This window comes from Brienomyrus brachyistius, chromosome 1, assembly GCF_023856365.1.
Source record: "Brienomyrus brachyistius isolate T26 chromosome 1, BBRACH_0.4, whole genome shotgun sequence".
Taxonomy (NCBI): Eukaryota; Metazoa; Chordata; class Actinopteri; order Osteoglossiformes; family Mormyridae; genus Brienomyrus; species Brienomyrus brachyistius.
In genome coordinates this window covers 23,881,405-23,896,942 of record NC_064533.1, presented here as the reverse complement: position 1 = coordinate 23,896,942, position 15,538 = coordinate 23,881,405, and the positions used below count along the sequence as shown (strand labels likewise).

At 43.2% G+C, this 15,538-nt stretch overlaps 1 long non-coding RNA gene across 1 annotated transcript; it reads left to right on the top strand.

Annotated features, from left to right (window-relative positions):
* The first annotated feature begins 9,889 nt into the window (after positions 1 to 9,889).
* Positions 9,890 to 11,655, top strand: LOC125745069 (uncharacterized). Its single transcript, XR_007398553.1, has 3 exons — positions 9,890 to 9,925; positions 10,042 to 10,126; positions 10,229 to 11,655. It is a non-coding gene; the product is annotated as an uncharacterized LOC125745069 (long non-coding RNA).
* Positions 11,656 to 15,538: the final 3,883 nt, after the last annotated feature.

The window sequence follows — 15,538 nt, the reverse complement described above, 5'->3', positions numbered from 1 at the left end:
AACTATTCATCTTGATTGGGACTAAGTCCAATCCAAGCAAAATGAAAAGGCAAAGGAACCATTGAAAGTCATCTTCAGGAAAATATAATTAAGGTACAGACCAAAAGAAAAATGCATTAGTTAGCGTCTTAGCTTTGTGAGGTGATCGTCGACCATCCAGATCATTGCAATGTCGTGTGTTAAAGATCAGATACGTCAGCTACATTTCACTGATGAATGATTTGCAAATTCACAGTTCTAGAACGATGGCACGACGTGTTATATCCCAATTATGGATATTGTGAATATGAATGATATGACTTATCTTGATTGATAAATAATAAATATGAATTAAGTGATTTATCTTGTTTTCACGGGTTGGCTTTCTGTACTGCACTGGGTCATGTTCTGCACAATGATTAGAGATGATCATCAATCTTCCTGCCACCCTTTATGCAATGTGGTTGTTGTCTGGGAGGAGGGCTTTCGAAGGTTCTCCGGTATGAAGGAGTATTTGGAGGTCATCCAGAAAGTACCTGTGACTTCTTTGGGGTCATCCTGAAGGCCACGTCTTTTGGCAAGATTTTTTTTTTCCATGTTAATTATTTTTTGCATAATTATTTTTTGTATAGAAGATTTTCACAGGCAGAAAGAACACAGGTTGGTCAGACATCCTTCATAATAATAATAATAATAATAAGAAGAAGAAGAAGAAGAAGACAAATCTAAAAATTGAAATAATAATATTAAACAATAATAATAATAAATATGTTAGGCTCTAAATCAGAGGCAAATGCCACACTAGCATAATTAGTTATGAACAAGAGGAACCTTTTGCTAATTATTAACATTTTCGTGAAACTAATATGAAATTGCATTTTGATGTTAGGATGCGAATCTTTTAAGCCCCCAAAGACCCCCAAAATCCTAGCCTGTGTGCTCACGTTCGAGGCTGTAGTGCAAATTAGTGTGTGGTTCTGCTTGTCTGGAGAGGTGCAGCGAGCGGGCATCCCAGAACGACTCCAAGCCCAGAGCAATTGCTAGCATCGCCTAGTCCTGAATCCACCTCAGAATCCCAGGCTGATTCTCCATTCTAGGTTAACATCGCTAGTGGGGATATCAAATAATTATAATTCAGACAGTGCAGACGTAGAGGGGTGATGGAAGCAGTAAAGGGTGGGGACAGCATGAGTTTAGACTGTGATAATTCATTGTTTCTGGAACATTATTTAAGCAACGGGGCAGCGAGTACACCAAAACAAACCGAGAACATAAAAGCTCAGCGACGCTCTCTCTGAACTTGGAGAATTGTTTAATTCTCTGGAGTGCTTTCTGTTTTCTTCTTCTCTTTTGGTCTGCTCTGTGTTGAGAAGAAGCTGAGAATAATTACTGCGGAGTGACCGGGGAGATATTGGTTTTTAAATGAAAGCCCTGGCAAACAAAGCGTTTCGCGGGGGCTTTTCCTGTTTTAACGGATTCCGGCCCCGCCGTGTTTTCTTGACGCCCTCGTCTATTAGCAGAAACTTTCCTCTCAAGCCCCCAATCAGCATTAAATTCATATGTGACTAAACTAAGTTTCCTATGGGGGAACTTTTCTGCCATAGATAATCTTTTTCCTCTATATTTATTTAATGCTGACCCTATCCATCCATCCATCCATTTTCCAAACCGCTTATCCTATTGGGTCGCGGGGGGTCCGGAGCCTATCCCGGAAGCAATGGGCACGAGGCAGGGAACAACCCAGGATGGGGGGCCAGCCCATCGCAGGGCACACTCACACACCATTCACTCACACATGCACACCTATGGGCAATTTAGCAACTCCAATTAGCCTCAGCATGTCTTTGGACTGTGGGGGGAAACCGGAGTACCCGGGGGAAACCCCACGACGACATGGGGAGAACATGCAAACTCCGCACACATGTGACCCAGGCGGAGACTTGAACCCGGGTCCCAGAGGTGTGAGGCGACAGTGCTAACCACTGCACCACCATGCCGCCCTAATGCTGACCCTATTGTACCTAAAAAAAAAATCTAAAGTAAAAGTTAATTTTAGAGAAACTGGATATGTATGAATCTAAATCCATGAAATTTTTTATAAAAAACATGTATTTAGTTGTGGTTTGGCTGTCCATGTTAGTTAACATTTCGGAACGTTAAAGTCTAAAATGATACAGTGAGGCCGGAGGTTCTTGTGATATGGGGCAGTTCAACATTCATTAGGACATAATGGTATAGCTCTTCCTGAAATTGTTGTGCCTGTACATATAATGCCTGTGTCTGTCAATACAATAGTATTCAGGATGATGTTAAATGGGGGGGGGGGGGGCGTCACTGTACTCCAGGAACTGCAGATGGAATGTTGGTGTGTGTTACCTAGTCCTTTGTTACCGACCTGGTAGCGTGTGGCTCCGAGAGTTAGTGGTTGTGATCAGACGGTCGCACGGCAGAATAATCACATATCTGTCGGGCCCTTGAACAAGGCCCTTAATCCTCCCCCAAGCTGCTCCAGGGGCCCAAGATAAATGGCTGACCCTGTGCTCAGACCCCAGACTTCACTCTCGACCGTGTGTATGTGAGTTTGTGTGCATCTCAAAGGAGAGCAAGATATAAGGGATATAAGTAAAAAAGCGTTACGACGTACCTGTACTTGTGCACGTGGCAAAGCATCGTTACATTTTACGGGATGTATGGGGCACTGCTGACATCACATGAAACAAAAGGGACATGTTTCTAGAGGAGAGGCAGCCGCGGGGGGAGGATGAAAGGGCACAAGGCACTAGATTCCTGAACCAGGTGCCTGCCCGACACCTCAGTCGCACAGACAATAACACGCACCACCGAGCGCGCTCAGAAGGAGAATTAAAATACCTGAAAAGTGGCTATTTTTAGCGTTATAGGCAGACACGGCTGTGTGGCAATACGGTTTCCATTATTTCTGACGGTGTCGCTCACAGTAGTAGCTACAACATTGTAAATGGAGAAGGTCTCTCTACTGGTTGACAGCTGACTGTGAGGCGATGATCACACCGATATTTGAAATGATCGCTCTCGTCTGTAACCAAGCACCCCTAAATTAGTTTTGTTTACAATTAAGACGAAGGCCATACGTCATAAAACAAACACTCGACTAGACGTTCAGCAAAATCAGCAGTGTGGGACGACTGCGAGGGATATTGTGCAGTTGGAGAAGGCTGAGAATGAGGCCTTCGTTCTTCAAATCATATGGCATTTTAATAGCCAGGTGATTACAGATAGCGATGATGCTAAGAGGCGCTACGGCAACCGAAGGTGATTCTGTCAGCTAATTGCACATCTTACTCCTCAGCTTGTATTTGGACTAATTAACCAGAGCAGATGATTTAATTTCATGCCAGTAACATTTTTTAAAATATATGCAGAAATTAAGACATTATATCTGAAAGCAATGTTCTGCTGCAGAAATGTATTTATGCCTTTAGAAAACTACTGCAGCTATGAAAAGACATTGTGATTGTGTGAGTGAGTGTTCACCCAGTGATAGACTGGAATCCCATCCAGAATGTTCTGTGCCCTGTTCTCTGCGACTCCTGGGACGGGTTGCGGGTTCACCATGCCCTTGCTTGTATAAGCAGTTATGGATGATGTATAGATGTATTAAAATATGAATTATGCTACATGTACATGTTTTTTCTTCTTGAATAATAAAAAAAAGACTCATCCCTTAAAGGTGAGCATGTGCAAGGGAATTCTTAATCAAGTCCGTCACAAATCCCCTGGGATTTCCTGCGGACGAGTCTTTGTGTCTGAGGCCGTCTGGCATTTAAAAAAATTCTTTATCTTATCAAGGAGACTAAATCTGGTCGATGACTTTGTGTGATTTCAGATGGGTTAGTGGCAAATAAGGCCTTCGTTTGCATTGCAGTGAGGCACAACAGAGGATATAAATAAATACAGTACAAGTCTTCATAAACCATAAATCACTGATAAGTTAGTCGCAACCTCGGGTCTGCGGGTGATTTCTGGAGGTGCCATTTTCTGCCATCACAGCTAATTCTGATTAATGCCTTGCCGATGCTGTTACTGCAGCTGAGAAGGATTACACAACACACTGTACACCATCCAAAATAAATCATCTATTGATTTTGGCATGGTTTAAGGATGCACAAAGGATTAGTATTTTGAAATTCTGATTTGCTGTACCTGTTTGAAGCTACGCATGCATATAATGTCAGACGCTGACAGTGGTTTGTTCAGTTCCGTGGGCATGTCACCTGTCACCTGACCCTTATGTGCATAAGATTCTGGAAAAGCATTCTGCATAGCCCTGTATTCAGTTTCACTACTTTCAGGTCTTCCTACCTACTGCAATACAGTGCATCCTGCTCCAGATTGACTACAAAGCTATGCTCTTGAATGAATATCCATTTACCATTTTTATAATTATAGGGGTATAAAATTAGCCTATGCTAAATTACAAGGTTTTGGGCCGGATGAAGGAAAAATGAAAGTGTGGTCGGAGATGCTTGCGGTGCCCATGGTGGCTGGGGTCAGCCTCCTGTCCGCTTCCGTATAGTCGTCTGCGGCATTCTGTGGATCCTGTTTGGTTAGGGTTTAGAGGGGCTGACAATGGGCTGATGGCCTGGTGAGATGCCATCCCCCCCACCCCCCTCCCCTCCCCCCTCCCCCCTCCATCCCCTCAGACCTCCCACCACGGAGGATGGACTCGGCTGAGCGGTACACGCTGTTCCTGGCAGGCAGACTCGCAACGCGGGCGGTTGCCGAGGTTTCACGTCTCGCAGCGGGGGTGGCGGGTGTGTGGACACTGTCACCCTCTCTCTCTCTCTCTCTCACGCTCGCCACTCACCTGCCCGTCACCATGGGAATAGCATGGCAGACGGCATGATGTTCATCACTTGTGGCCGAGAAAACGAGCTCCGTCTCACAGTATGGATTTCACCACATCTTTAAAATCATCTGCTGTTCCTTCTGCTCGCACGGTCTGCCAAGTCTCTGTTTGCTTAGAACTAAAAACGAGGTCTGCTGCTCTATAAATGTCCCTTTAAAATACGAGTTCAAAATCGCTCCTTTTTTTAGATTTTGTTAATTCAGTTTTTGTCAGGAAACATCTAAAGTGAGGCCTGTTTAGTCACTGCAGGGATTCAGGTTCAATCCCTTAACCACTATGCCACCTAGTGGACCATTTTGATGCAACGTCAGATGGCAATGTCCTCAGTACAGTAGGGTTGGGGGGAGGTCTTTCACTTCCTACAGAAACCCAGTCTGAGTTTTTCGAGATGGTGGGGGTGCCTTCAGGCAGCCTGCTACTTCATAGAATGCACAAGGACGCAACGTGGAAAAAGCATGTATCACTCTGAGCATGTATCACTCTGAGCATGTATCACTCTGGCTTTGGCAACACAAAGTGCCGTATTGACTCCATATCAGTCCTAAAATAATAATAATAATAAACACTAAAGGACCAACCTGCTGAGAAGCCTGGTGCGAGCGGCAAACTGGATTACTGCTAGATGACTGGAGGGAGCGTGAGGGGAAGAGTTCAAGAGGGCAGGACGTCATTGCGGTAGGGGGTGCAAGGCCATGTGATGCTTTGAAGGCACGTAGTACTACATGGACTTAGTCACCCACTGTACGAATGCAAGGTTGGCCTTATTTTTTCCTCTGTGGTGCCCCCTACTGGAGAGACTGAGGATTCAGCCACTGCCTGGTATCAGGAATAACAGAGACATAACCCAAATTTACAACAAAAAAACCCTTTTAAAAATAAACACTTACCTCAGGCTGCCTACTGAAAAGCTCACAATGTAACCCAGACTTCAGAAAACAGGACTGATTATATTATATGAGAAAGGGACTTCTTGGAATTTCTCGCAATATCGGGTATTTTGTCTTTGTACCTTAATTTATTCTGTGAAACCGCAGAACCGCAGCCCTCGCAGTCCACATTTTGATACACGCTTTAGCAATCCTAAGTGCAATCTGCTGTTAGCCTCATTTATATGTTATGTTATTTAGAAATCTTCTAAGCATGCTTTTCTTAAATACTCATACAGATTAAATACTCACATCAAGGACACCTGTGTTCATATAGTTCGCAGACATCGCACTTCACCCGTGTATAAGGTCAAAACTGGACCTACACAGAACCTCCTCAACTCCTTTCTCATTTCCCAGCCAAGCAGGAAGCTTCATCTACGTTCTCATAACTCCATGAAATATGAAGCAACTCTCTATTGGATGTGTATAAAATGGATATGTGGAGGTGTGACACCGTTCAGGCAGGCTTGCCACGGCTTCTTGGGGTTGGAAATGTACAAAAGATGCTCAGATGACATATAAATTATAAATGAAATCTCTCTGTACACAATTATCCCATCCAATCAATTTCCATACCCTCTTGTCCAATGCAGGGTCATGGGAGACTGGAGTCCCATGGAGAACCCAGGACGGTGCCATCGCAGGGCCCACTCCCACGGGGGCGCTATAAAGGGCCAAATCACTAAATCAGCATAATTAAAAGGGCTCTAAAACATTTGCGATATAATTCGATCGGTCTTGGTTGGATGCTAAATATTACTATGCTTTCATTGGGCCCAAAATCTCTAGTAGCCCCTCTGCAATGTAGTATGCTAATCCTCCTGAGTATGCTTTTGGAGCGTGATGGGGCTACCAGAGTACTCAGAGAACATGCAAATTCCACACACGTACAGCTGGGGAACACACTCAAACTGCGGTCTCCTGAGGTGTGAGGCAACAATGCTAACCGCTACACTACCACGCTTATGAGCGACTGAATCATCAATAAGTATATTTTGGGGAATAGAAACTGTTTATTTAATTTAATCCCAGTTACTCATTCATTGTTATTATTTTTTGCTGTTAACCAGGAGGATTCAGTGGTTTATTGTTTACAGACTGTAGCAGCAACCAGTGACTCCAGTGTATATGAGGCACAGCGCAGTTTGGGGATCAGATCTGTGGCAACGTCCCACATGGGGATTCAGCTGCTGAAACCGATTAGTTCTTTGGCTTTGACTCGTGAAGGTGACATCACTGCCAAGGTGGACCTCCAGTGGCCCAGTGAGTCTCATCCATCCATCCATCCATCCATCCATCCATCCTTCTGAGTGCTTATTCTGGTCGTGGTCGCAGGGTGTTATTGCGGCAGTAATTTTACCAGCATCTATTTAAGGTTGACGAATGAATAGCCTACTTTCTATACACACAAGCATCTAGGTCGCTGTTAACAGAATAAATACTGTAAATTATGCAAATGAACCACACAAAGAAATATATAAGTCAGATTGGATAAAGTATCTCTACTGTGTCTGTAATGGTTACTGATTCTCCTCATTGACGATATGTTCTAAATCTGGCCGTGGGATTTTACTGATATATAAACTGAAGCTGGCTAATGCAAACCTCCTGCTGTTTCTCTGTTTTTATTTTTATGTGTAGGGTTTCACATGAGATGTCACCTTGTTAATATCCCTAATGTAAAATGAGAGTAGTGGAAAGCCATGGTGTACCCAGTGAGCATTACAGGGAGGCAGGGGGGGGGGAGTTGAATGGCTGGTGTTTCCCCGAAGACTCAGACAAAAGCCGTTGCAACCCTGTTTACCGAATTTTTTTTTGTGACCCTAGCAGATGCTTCTATTCTAAGAGACACATTTCTGAGAAAGCTGGATCAGGCAGTCCATGGGGCATTTGGGGGTCGAGAACCTTGCTCAGGAGGCTAACAGTAAAATGACCTTGCCACCCCTGGGATTCAAACCCGCAACCTTCCAATAACAGACTAAGCATCCAAACCCACTGAGCCACATATACCAGCCCTCATTTAACCACAGTGTCCAAATGTGAGTTTTTATTGTATCTGCATTTGTTTACCTTCATGTCCGAACAAAATTCCCTATGTTAGTGCAAGGTTCTAAATACGGAGCGATTAATTGTTACTACATGTCAGAATTGGGAAACAAACTTGTTATGATGTCACTCTGTTGACAGGCTGCAATATGCAGAGCACTGCCTTAAGACGTGATGTTAGCAGTACGGTGATGGTCCACCTCCCAAAACAGGGTTCTGTGTATTCTCATCAGCCTACTCCTTTACTCATTCTTCACGTCTAAATGTCAGTGTTATTTAGAGTATTTTTATATGCTGCTGAGGTTCAGCAATTCACATCTCTCATTCCATACAGACCACTCCATTAGGTCCTGTTCTTCTGACATGAGGACATTTAACAATCTCATGAGGTTTGTCAAAGTATAATAAGGTATTCATGGTCATTTTTATCAAAGTTAATTGTAATGAAGAATAAGATCCTCTACTTACATTCTTCATTATCAGTGTACTATGTGCACTCCACTCATATTTATCGGTGCACCCACTCCTCGTTTAGCAAAAACCTTGGTTAGCAACCATTTGCCAATACAACAGTAACAAAAAACCAAACATTCATTTTCCAAACAATGTGCGCATTTGTTACAATATTTGTTACGATTGATAACTCATGCTGGAGTCAGAGAGATCTCTGAGACAGAATGTACAAAATGCTGTTAAAAATGTCCACTCCATGAAGGTTTAAAGAAACCGAGTATGGAAGGCTGAAGTACAGTAGTACGCGCAGTCGCGCTCACGCTCCGGCTACCGTGATTTTCACTTAGCGACCATTTCGCTTAACTACCTGGCTGCTGGAACAGTACTGTAGTTATGTACATCCTGTCGGGCCTGTTGTGTCTGCAGTGCTGCAGTCAACCTCTCGTGTGGGTGACACTTAACGCAACGGACCCTCGAGGAAGCAGCAGCCACAAACATGGGGATATTCAATTATCTTTGCCATTTTCCACCCTGTAAATATGTATCATTTTGAGATTATGAGAGATTATGTCAGGATCAACTGTGACTCAGAATGAGGTCACCCACTGACTGGGGTGTTTGTTCTTGTAGAATGAGTGACTCATGCAAATTGCCAGTAGATGCTGTCTTGTCATCGTTATTTATGCCGCTATTATTTAAGGAGCCGTCCCACTCTTGAGTAGATCTGTAATAGAGAAGTTTGATGATGTCATATCACATTAAATGATTATAAAAACACAGTCCATGGCTGTCTAAATGTACAGTCATTTCTAACAGTGTACAATGTACATCATGGCTACAGCTGTTCATGAGTTTGCTAGCAGTCTCCCACTATTGACTGGAAACTTTTACCCTTGTGTTCAATGATTTCATATTCACCCCTGGTAGGACATTTGTCACATGACCCAGCTTTCATCTGGAGTTACATATTTAAATAGCCATATATGGGGAAAAAATGCTAATCAGGTTTTAAAGTGTGGAGGTTTCAGCTTGTTCAACCATTTGGGGGGCATTAAAGGTGCTCGTCATATTGCCTCATTGAGAAAAAATGAGACAATGTCTGTCATATTACTGTCATCAATGTAAAAACATATGAACATATGAAATCCTCACATTTAAATACTGCAGCAAAAATAATTGGCTGCATCCCTACAAATAACTGCAGACTTGGTTGGTTTCCTGGTGCGTTTTTTTTCATCTTCCAGACCTCATGTGCCCCTGAATAATTCTGCATTCTAAATAAAGTAATAGATAAATAGTGACCTTGAAGCTGCACAGCTGTGGAGAATGAAAGACAGTATCCAGGGCCGGTAATCCGTATGCATTCATGCCACGCTGAGAGAATATGTTTTCATCTCACTGCGTTCATAAAAGACTGTATGCTTTCCACTGGACAAACAGTCCTGTTTATTTGTGGCTTGTGTTCGGAAACATTTCCGAGGAGGAGCGAGACATCTGAGAAGTAATCTTACTATGCCAAAAAACCTCACCCGGCTCTTTATAGAATGTACATAATGTTAGAAATTTCTCATAAAGTCCCCCAAAGGCCCCTAAGGTAATGAAACACAAAGACAGAACAGCACACCTGAAGGTATGAACTCCATTCAGTAACACTGGCCGCAATTTAAAGCATCTATTGGTTATTTGTAAAACTTCATGGCCTCGTGCTAAACAAAGTCCTGAAAGAAAACCTGGTCTGATTTCCAGTTTTAGAAGACTTCTAGTAAAAACCACGGTCAGCTGCTATATTCCGGAAACCTTCTACAGTCAAGTCCGAAGAAAAGACGTTGTGGTATTGTATTATTATCTCCAGATTAAACATTTTACCACAAGCAAATCAATTTTGAAAAGCAATGCTTGGTTGTTTGCTTTTGGTCTTCCTAAAACATGATAGGTCCTAGAGATGCATAGACTGCTACCAAGAACAATTCTCCAACAGAGGGCAACGTCTGCAGCGTAAATGGCGCAGCAATCGCATAAGCTGGAAAACCAGAGACAAAAACAACAGGGATGCAGTAGCTAACGCTGCCTGGACCGTTAATTAGCCCAGTGGTTTGGAAAACAGTCCGTAGGATTCATGGCTCCAAAGTGCTTCCTACCAGCTTCCTGAAAGACCAAGGTGGGTGGATTAGCCTTGCATAACAGCCCTATCTTTTGTTCATTATCCTATAACTGTCCAGTGAAAACAACTGCTTTAAATAGCACAGAGTGCAAATTTAGCAACAAATGTCCCAGCCTCACCAATACAGCAACTGAGACGGCAAATTCTGCTGTGTTTGTGTAGCTCCCTTTGTAGGGCTTACATTCGTTTTGCATCCATGATTAATGGTCACTGTTATGTTTTTCAGATACAAGTCTGACTTTGTTGCTAAAGGCCATTTGCCATCTTTTCAGATTTGTCTAGCCATAAAGCAAAGTGCGCATAATCCGAGGTCATCATCCAAAGAGAAATGCCATATTTTTATGATACTAATGAAATCCACAATCCAGAAAATCATTGTCCATATTTCAGATCACAAAAACTTTGAGAAATAAATGATCATTTTGTGATTCTGAGGGTTAAAATGTATCATTTAAAATAGCTAAAAGTTGCAACCATCCAGCAGTTTTACGGAGTCTCAGGTTAGTTCCACAGAATTTGATGTGAAATTTCTTACACTGGTTGACTACTTTGCTGACAGCCACAGGACACCTCACTGCTTTAACCTACTGGTATTTATTTGTTTTTAAACCAGTTTAAGTCAGTCTTCTATGAGTTTAGCTAAGTATTTTTCTGCTTCTGATTATTATATTACAGCTGCATTCATTTTTAATATAGTGTCACTACATGATTTTTTTAAAGATGCAAAGCATTTTGTTTTCGGGTATTCTGTGATCATGCCAGCAGTGCTACTGACTTTCTTAAAAATTGCAGTTTTACAGAAGACAGGGCAGCGGGATAAACTTTCCAAAAGAAATGGAAACTGACTGCTAATTTGCACTATATGGTTTTTTGGATTTACATAAAGCAACTGTAAACTGCATTTATCCATGTTAATTTCCTTAAGACTTACAAGCCTGCATTTTGGCCTCTGAATGGGGCAGGGTGTATATTAATATAGTTAAGTTACATAAAACGGCCACATTATATTAACTGAGGAGGTGTAAAAATAGCCAAAATATTACACACCAAGTCATGATCCCTCAAAGCAGTTTAGAGGCCACGTGAATAATAACCAGAGAAAATGGTAACAGTATGAAGCACACCATGACCTGCACTGGACATGGGGTTATGGATGAATGAACAGAACCTTCTGAAGCACACTGTGACCTGCACTGGACCTGGGGTTATGGATGAATGAACAGAACCTTCTGAAGCACACTGTGACCTGCACTGGACATGGGGTTGTGGGTGAATGAACAGAACCTTCTGAAGCACACTGTGACCTGCACTGGACATGGGGTTGTGGGTGAATGAACAGAACCTTCTGAAGCACACTGTGACCTGCACTGGACATGGGGTTGTGGGTGAATGAACAGAACCTTCTGAAGCACACTGTGACCTGCACTGGACATGGTAGACCAGGTGAATGGACAGAATAAGCAATCTAACCGTACATTCTAATAGAACTTACCCTGCTCAACCTGAAAAAAAAACTCATATTTTGTGTCAGAAATAAAGGTTTGCATACTGGATAAGTAATACAGAAGATGGCTTGGTGTATTAAATATACTGCATAGTATTTTTGGCTCCTTTCCCAACATACTCTGACATTGGTCTGCTACCTCTATCCCACACAAATGTTGAAAAGTTTTGTATTATTTAAGTGGTTTTTCATAGGAATTAATCTAAAAACTGTTTCCTAACTGGTTGCAATGTGCTCTTTGACGTCAGATGTCCGCATGTTATTTTAAATGTGGGTTAAAACGAGTATAACGGGAAACCACAAGAACATTTTCTGATCCTAAATAATGTTAGGAAGTGGCTAACGGGCCTAATGCGTGCTTCCACTCTTGGTATGAGAACCGCTCGCGTGTTTCAAACCAAAAGATACCTGAGGCAAATAAGTGACTAAACACCACGTGAAATGCAGGCGGCATCTGCGTTTCTCCAGTAGCACCAGGATACGGCTGGCGACATAAGCATACAGAGAACAGAAGCGGACTTGTTGACGACATGGTAAAATATTATAACGGACAGAACAACCGCTTCTACTGCGTACCTCGCTCCGGTGAGTGTCGCATGCATCGCCAATATCACATGCACCCGCGCGCTGCAGCTCTGTGGATTTATGACCTCGCGACGCCGGTCAGCTGGTGAGACCTCCGACATGTGACCCTCCGTAAGGATACTGACGAAAACGCATGCGCAACAACATGAGCTGAGCTGTGTGGCGTGTCACGGGTATCCTTGGGGCTGAAGTTGTGTGTTTCGTCCCGTAGGTTAATCATGCAAATAGTTATTTTTATACTTCCTGTCTCACATGGTACAGCCAGTCTCTGCATATGTTACTTCACCTTTGGTCAAATATTCTATTTTAACAGAACACGCGCTGTTAGTTAATGAAAATCGTATGCCCAGGTTTCCTCGCGTAGACTGAAGACACCCACTTAACTGTCATCTCTAAGTTAGTCGTATTGTGCATGTAGATGTGTTCGGCAAGTTATTTCATATTTTCATTATCATTTCTGCTTTTCAGATGCACTGTCCAGGCCTACAGTACCTGTTAAGAAATTGATCTCGTATCGGGTACGTTAAGCATGTGGTGTGCTCCATAACTGCTGGGGAAACTCTGGGGATTATTCGCTTCAGGTGGAAAAAAATGAACCAGGGGTAAACAGCAGAATCATCCATCCATCCATCGTTTCCAAACCGCTTATCCTACTGGGTCGCGGGGGGTCCAGAGCCTATCCCGGAAACAATGGGCACGAGGCAGGGAACAACCCAGGATGGGGGGCCAGCCCATCGCAGGGCACACTCACACACCATTCACTTACGGGCAATTTAATAACTCCAATTAGCCTCGGCATGTTTTTGGACTGCGGGGGGGAAATCGGAGTACCCGGAGGAAACCCCACGACGACATGGGGAGAACATGCAAACTCTGCACGCATGTGACCCAGGCGGAGACTCGAACCCGGGTGCCAGAGGTGTGAGGCAACCGTGCTAACCACTGCACCGCCATACCGACCCCACAGCAGAATCAGAGGTCATAAATTAAGTTGGTGCCCTGCTAGATTTGATTTCTGCTGTGATGTGTTCTACTCATTAGACCACATCACAGAACCTCTGTTTGAATAGTTTTGGGGCACTACCTGCTCCCCTCCTTCCTTTTCCATGACATTCGACAGACTCGGCCAAACTTCGCAGGATGAAGCATGGGCCAATTTTGTCCTGTTACCCTATTTGTACACTCTGTAGTGCTGTTGCCAGGGATACGGGCACATCCTGGAACACCTCGTAGGTCATTTAACAGAATGCCAAGTGTATTCGTGCACCTCACGAGCAAGCTGTTATTTCGTGAGTCCCACCAGCAAGTTATCAAACCACGAGCCTGTATATTTCGACATATAGTCTTGGCTACGTTGTTACACTTCAGCAGTAAATTGATAAGCATGTACGATGCTCCACAGTGCATTAATATAATTAATCACTGTTTGTGTACCACAGTTGATCTGCCTACTGGTATTCAATTGGAGTCATTTCGGTAATAATATACGCTGTAAAACATGACGAGAGTTTTTCTACTCTTTTTTTGTAATTTTATTTCCCTCTGTATTTTATGGTTTGATGTTTTCTACTCTGTTTAGGGGTTATTGGAAGAATAATGTACACTTCTACTCTTGTAGCCCTGCATACCGTTTCTTGTGTGCTGATGGAAAAACATGCTACATATTTTTCAATTATTTTGCTATATTATGTAGCAGCAGTCGATTTTCTCAATGTTGCATGAATCTGGCTCTGTAATTCCCTGTTGGAAACCATTGTAACAAGACATATTGAACAGCTTTAAACCTTTTTTTTATATGTCTGCGTTTGACTGCTTTTATGGTTTTTATAGCAGGTCTGCACTTGAGAATGTCATGAAACTGCTACATGTTATTTTTACTAACTGTGATAAGATCGTTTGTCTCATTTTTATTGGCTATTAGAAAAGGACAGGGCAGTGAAGCCTGCTGATTGGACAGCACGGGCACTCCTGCCCCTACATATACTCAAATGGAGACGCAGTAGGGGGTCATTTCAGGTCTAAGTGTAATATACTGCTGTGTTGAACATTGTGCCTAACAGCCTCCTTTAGCTCGGACCACAGTCACGATTTACCACATCCTGTTGCCTTAGGCCGTCACATGTAATGAGAATTGACATCTTTACAGAGCACATCCAAAGTCAAAGGGGGTAGTGTGTTGGTTAGCGGAGTTATGGTTCTGTGCCTGTGATCGGAAGGTTGCTAATTTGAATCCCAAGGCCAGCAGGCCGAAGTTGCCATTGGGCCCTTGAGCCAGGCCCTTAACCCCCAGCTCCAGGGGCACTGCATGCTGCCTGAGCCTGCTCTGGGACTGCCATGCTTGGTCTCACCTGTATATGTGTCTGTGCGTCTCATAGAGAACAATATGGGATAGGTGAATAGACAATTTCCCCATGAATGAGTGAAGTATCACTATTCTATATACATAAAATGCATCAAAGTCTACAATTTCAGTGCAAAAGAATTTGCCTGCTGGAAAACTAGCACAGCTGGAAGGGGGGGGTGGGTCTGAAGGTTTACATGCCCCTTTTGCCCGAATGATTGAAAGTGCGCCTCTCGATAACTACCTGCATGGAATTGCCTGTAGTTATTCCGATAAACAAAGATCTTGCCAAATTTACCGAGGCCCCCCGATCGACATAATTATCCGAAGCTACACTCTCCAGTTGGCTTTTTTTTCCGAAGCCACACCCCCATTTCACTTGCGCCCTCAAAAAATCTCGGTACTGTATTGACCATAATTATGACGGTTTAATAATTTATGCTGTTCCTGTAGTAGTCGCTTTCTCCGTGTATCCATGCTGTCAGCGTGTTTTTGCGAGCAGTCTCAGCTTCCTCAAACAATCCACACGCGCTTTTAAATAGCTTTATGACCTGGGTCATCAAACTGAATTAGCCGTCAGCTGACTTAATGTTCAAATAAAAGGCTGTGATGCATGATAGGAGGGCAGCTGGAAGAATGCCAGCGTAGACAG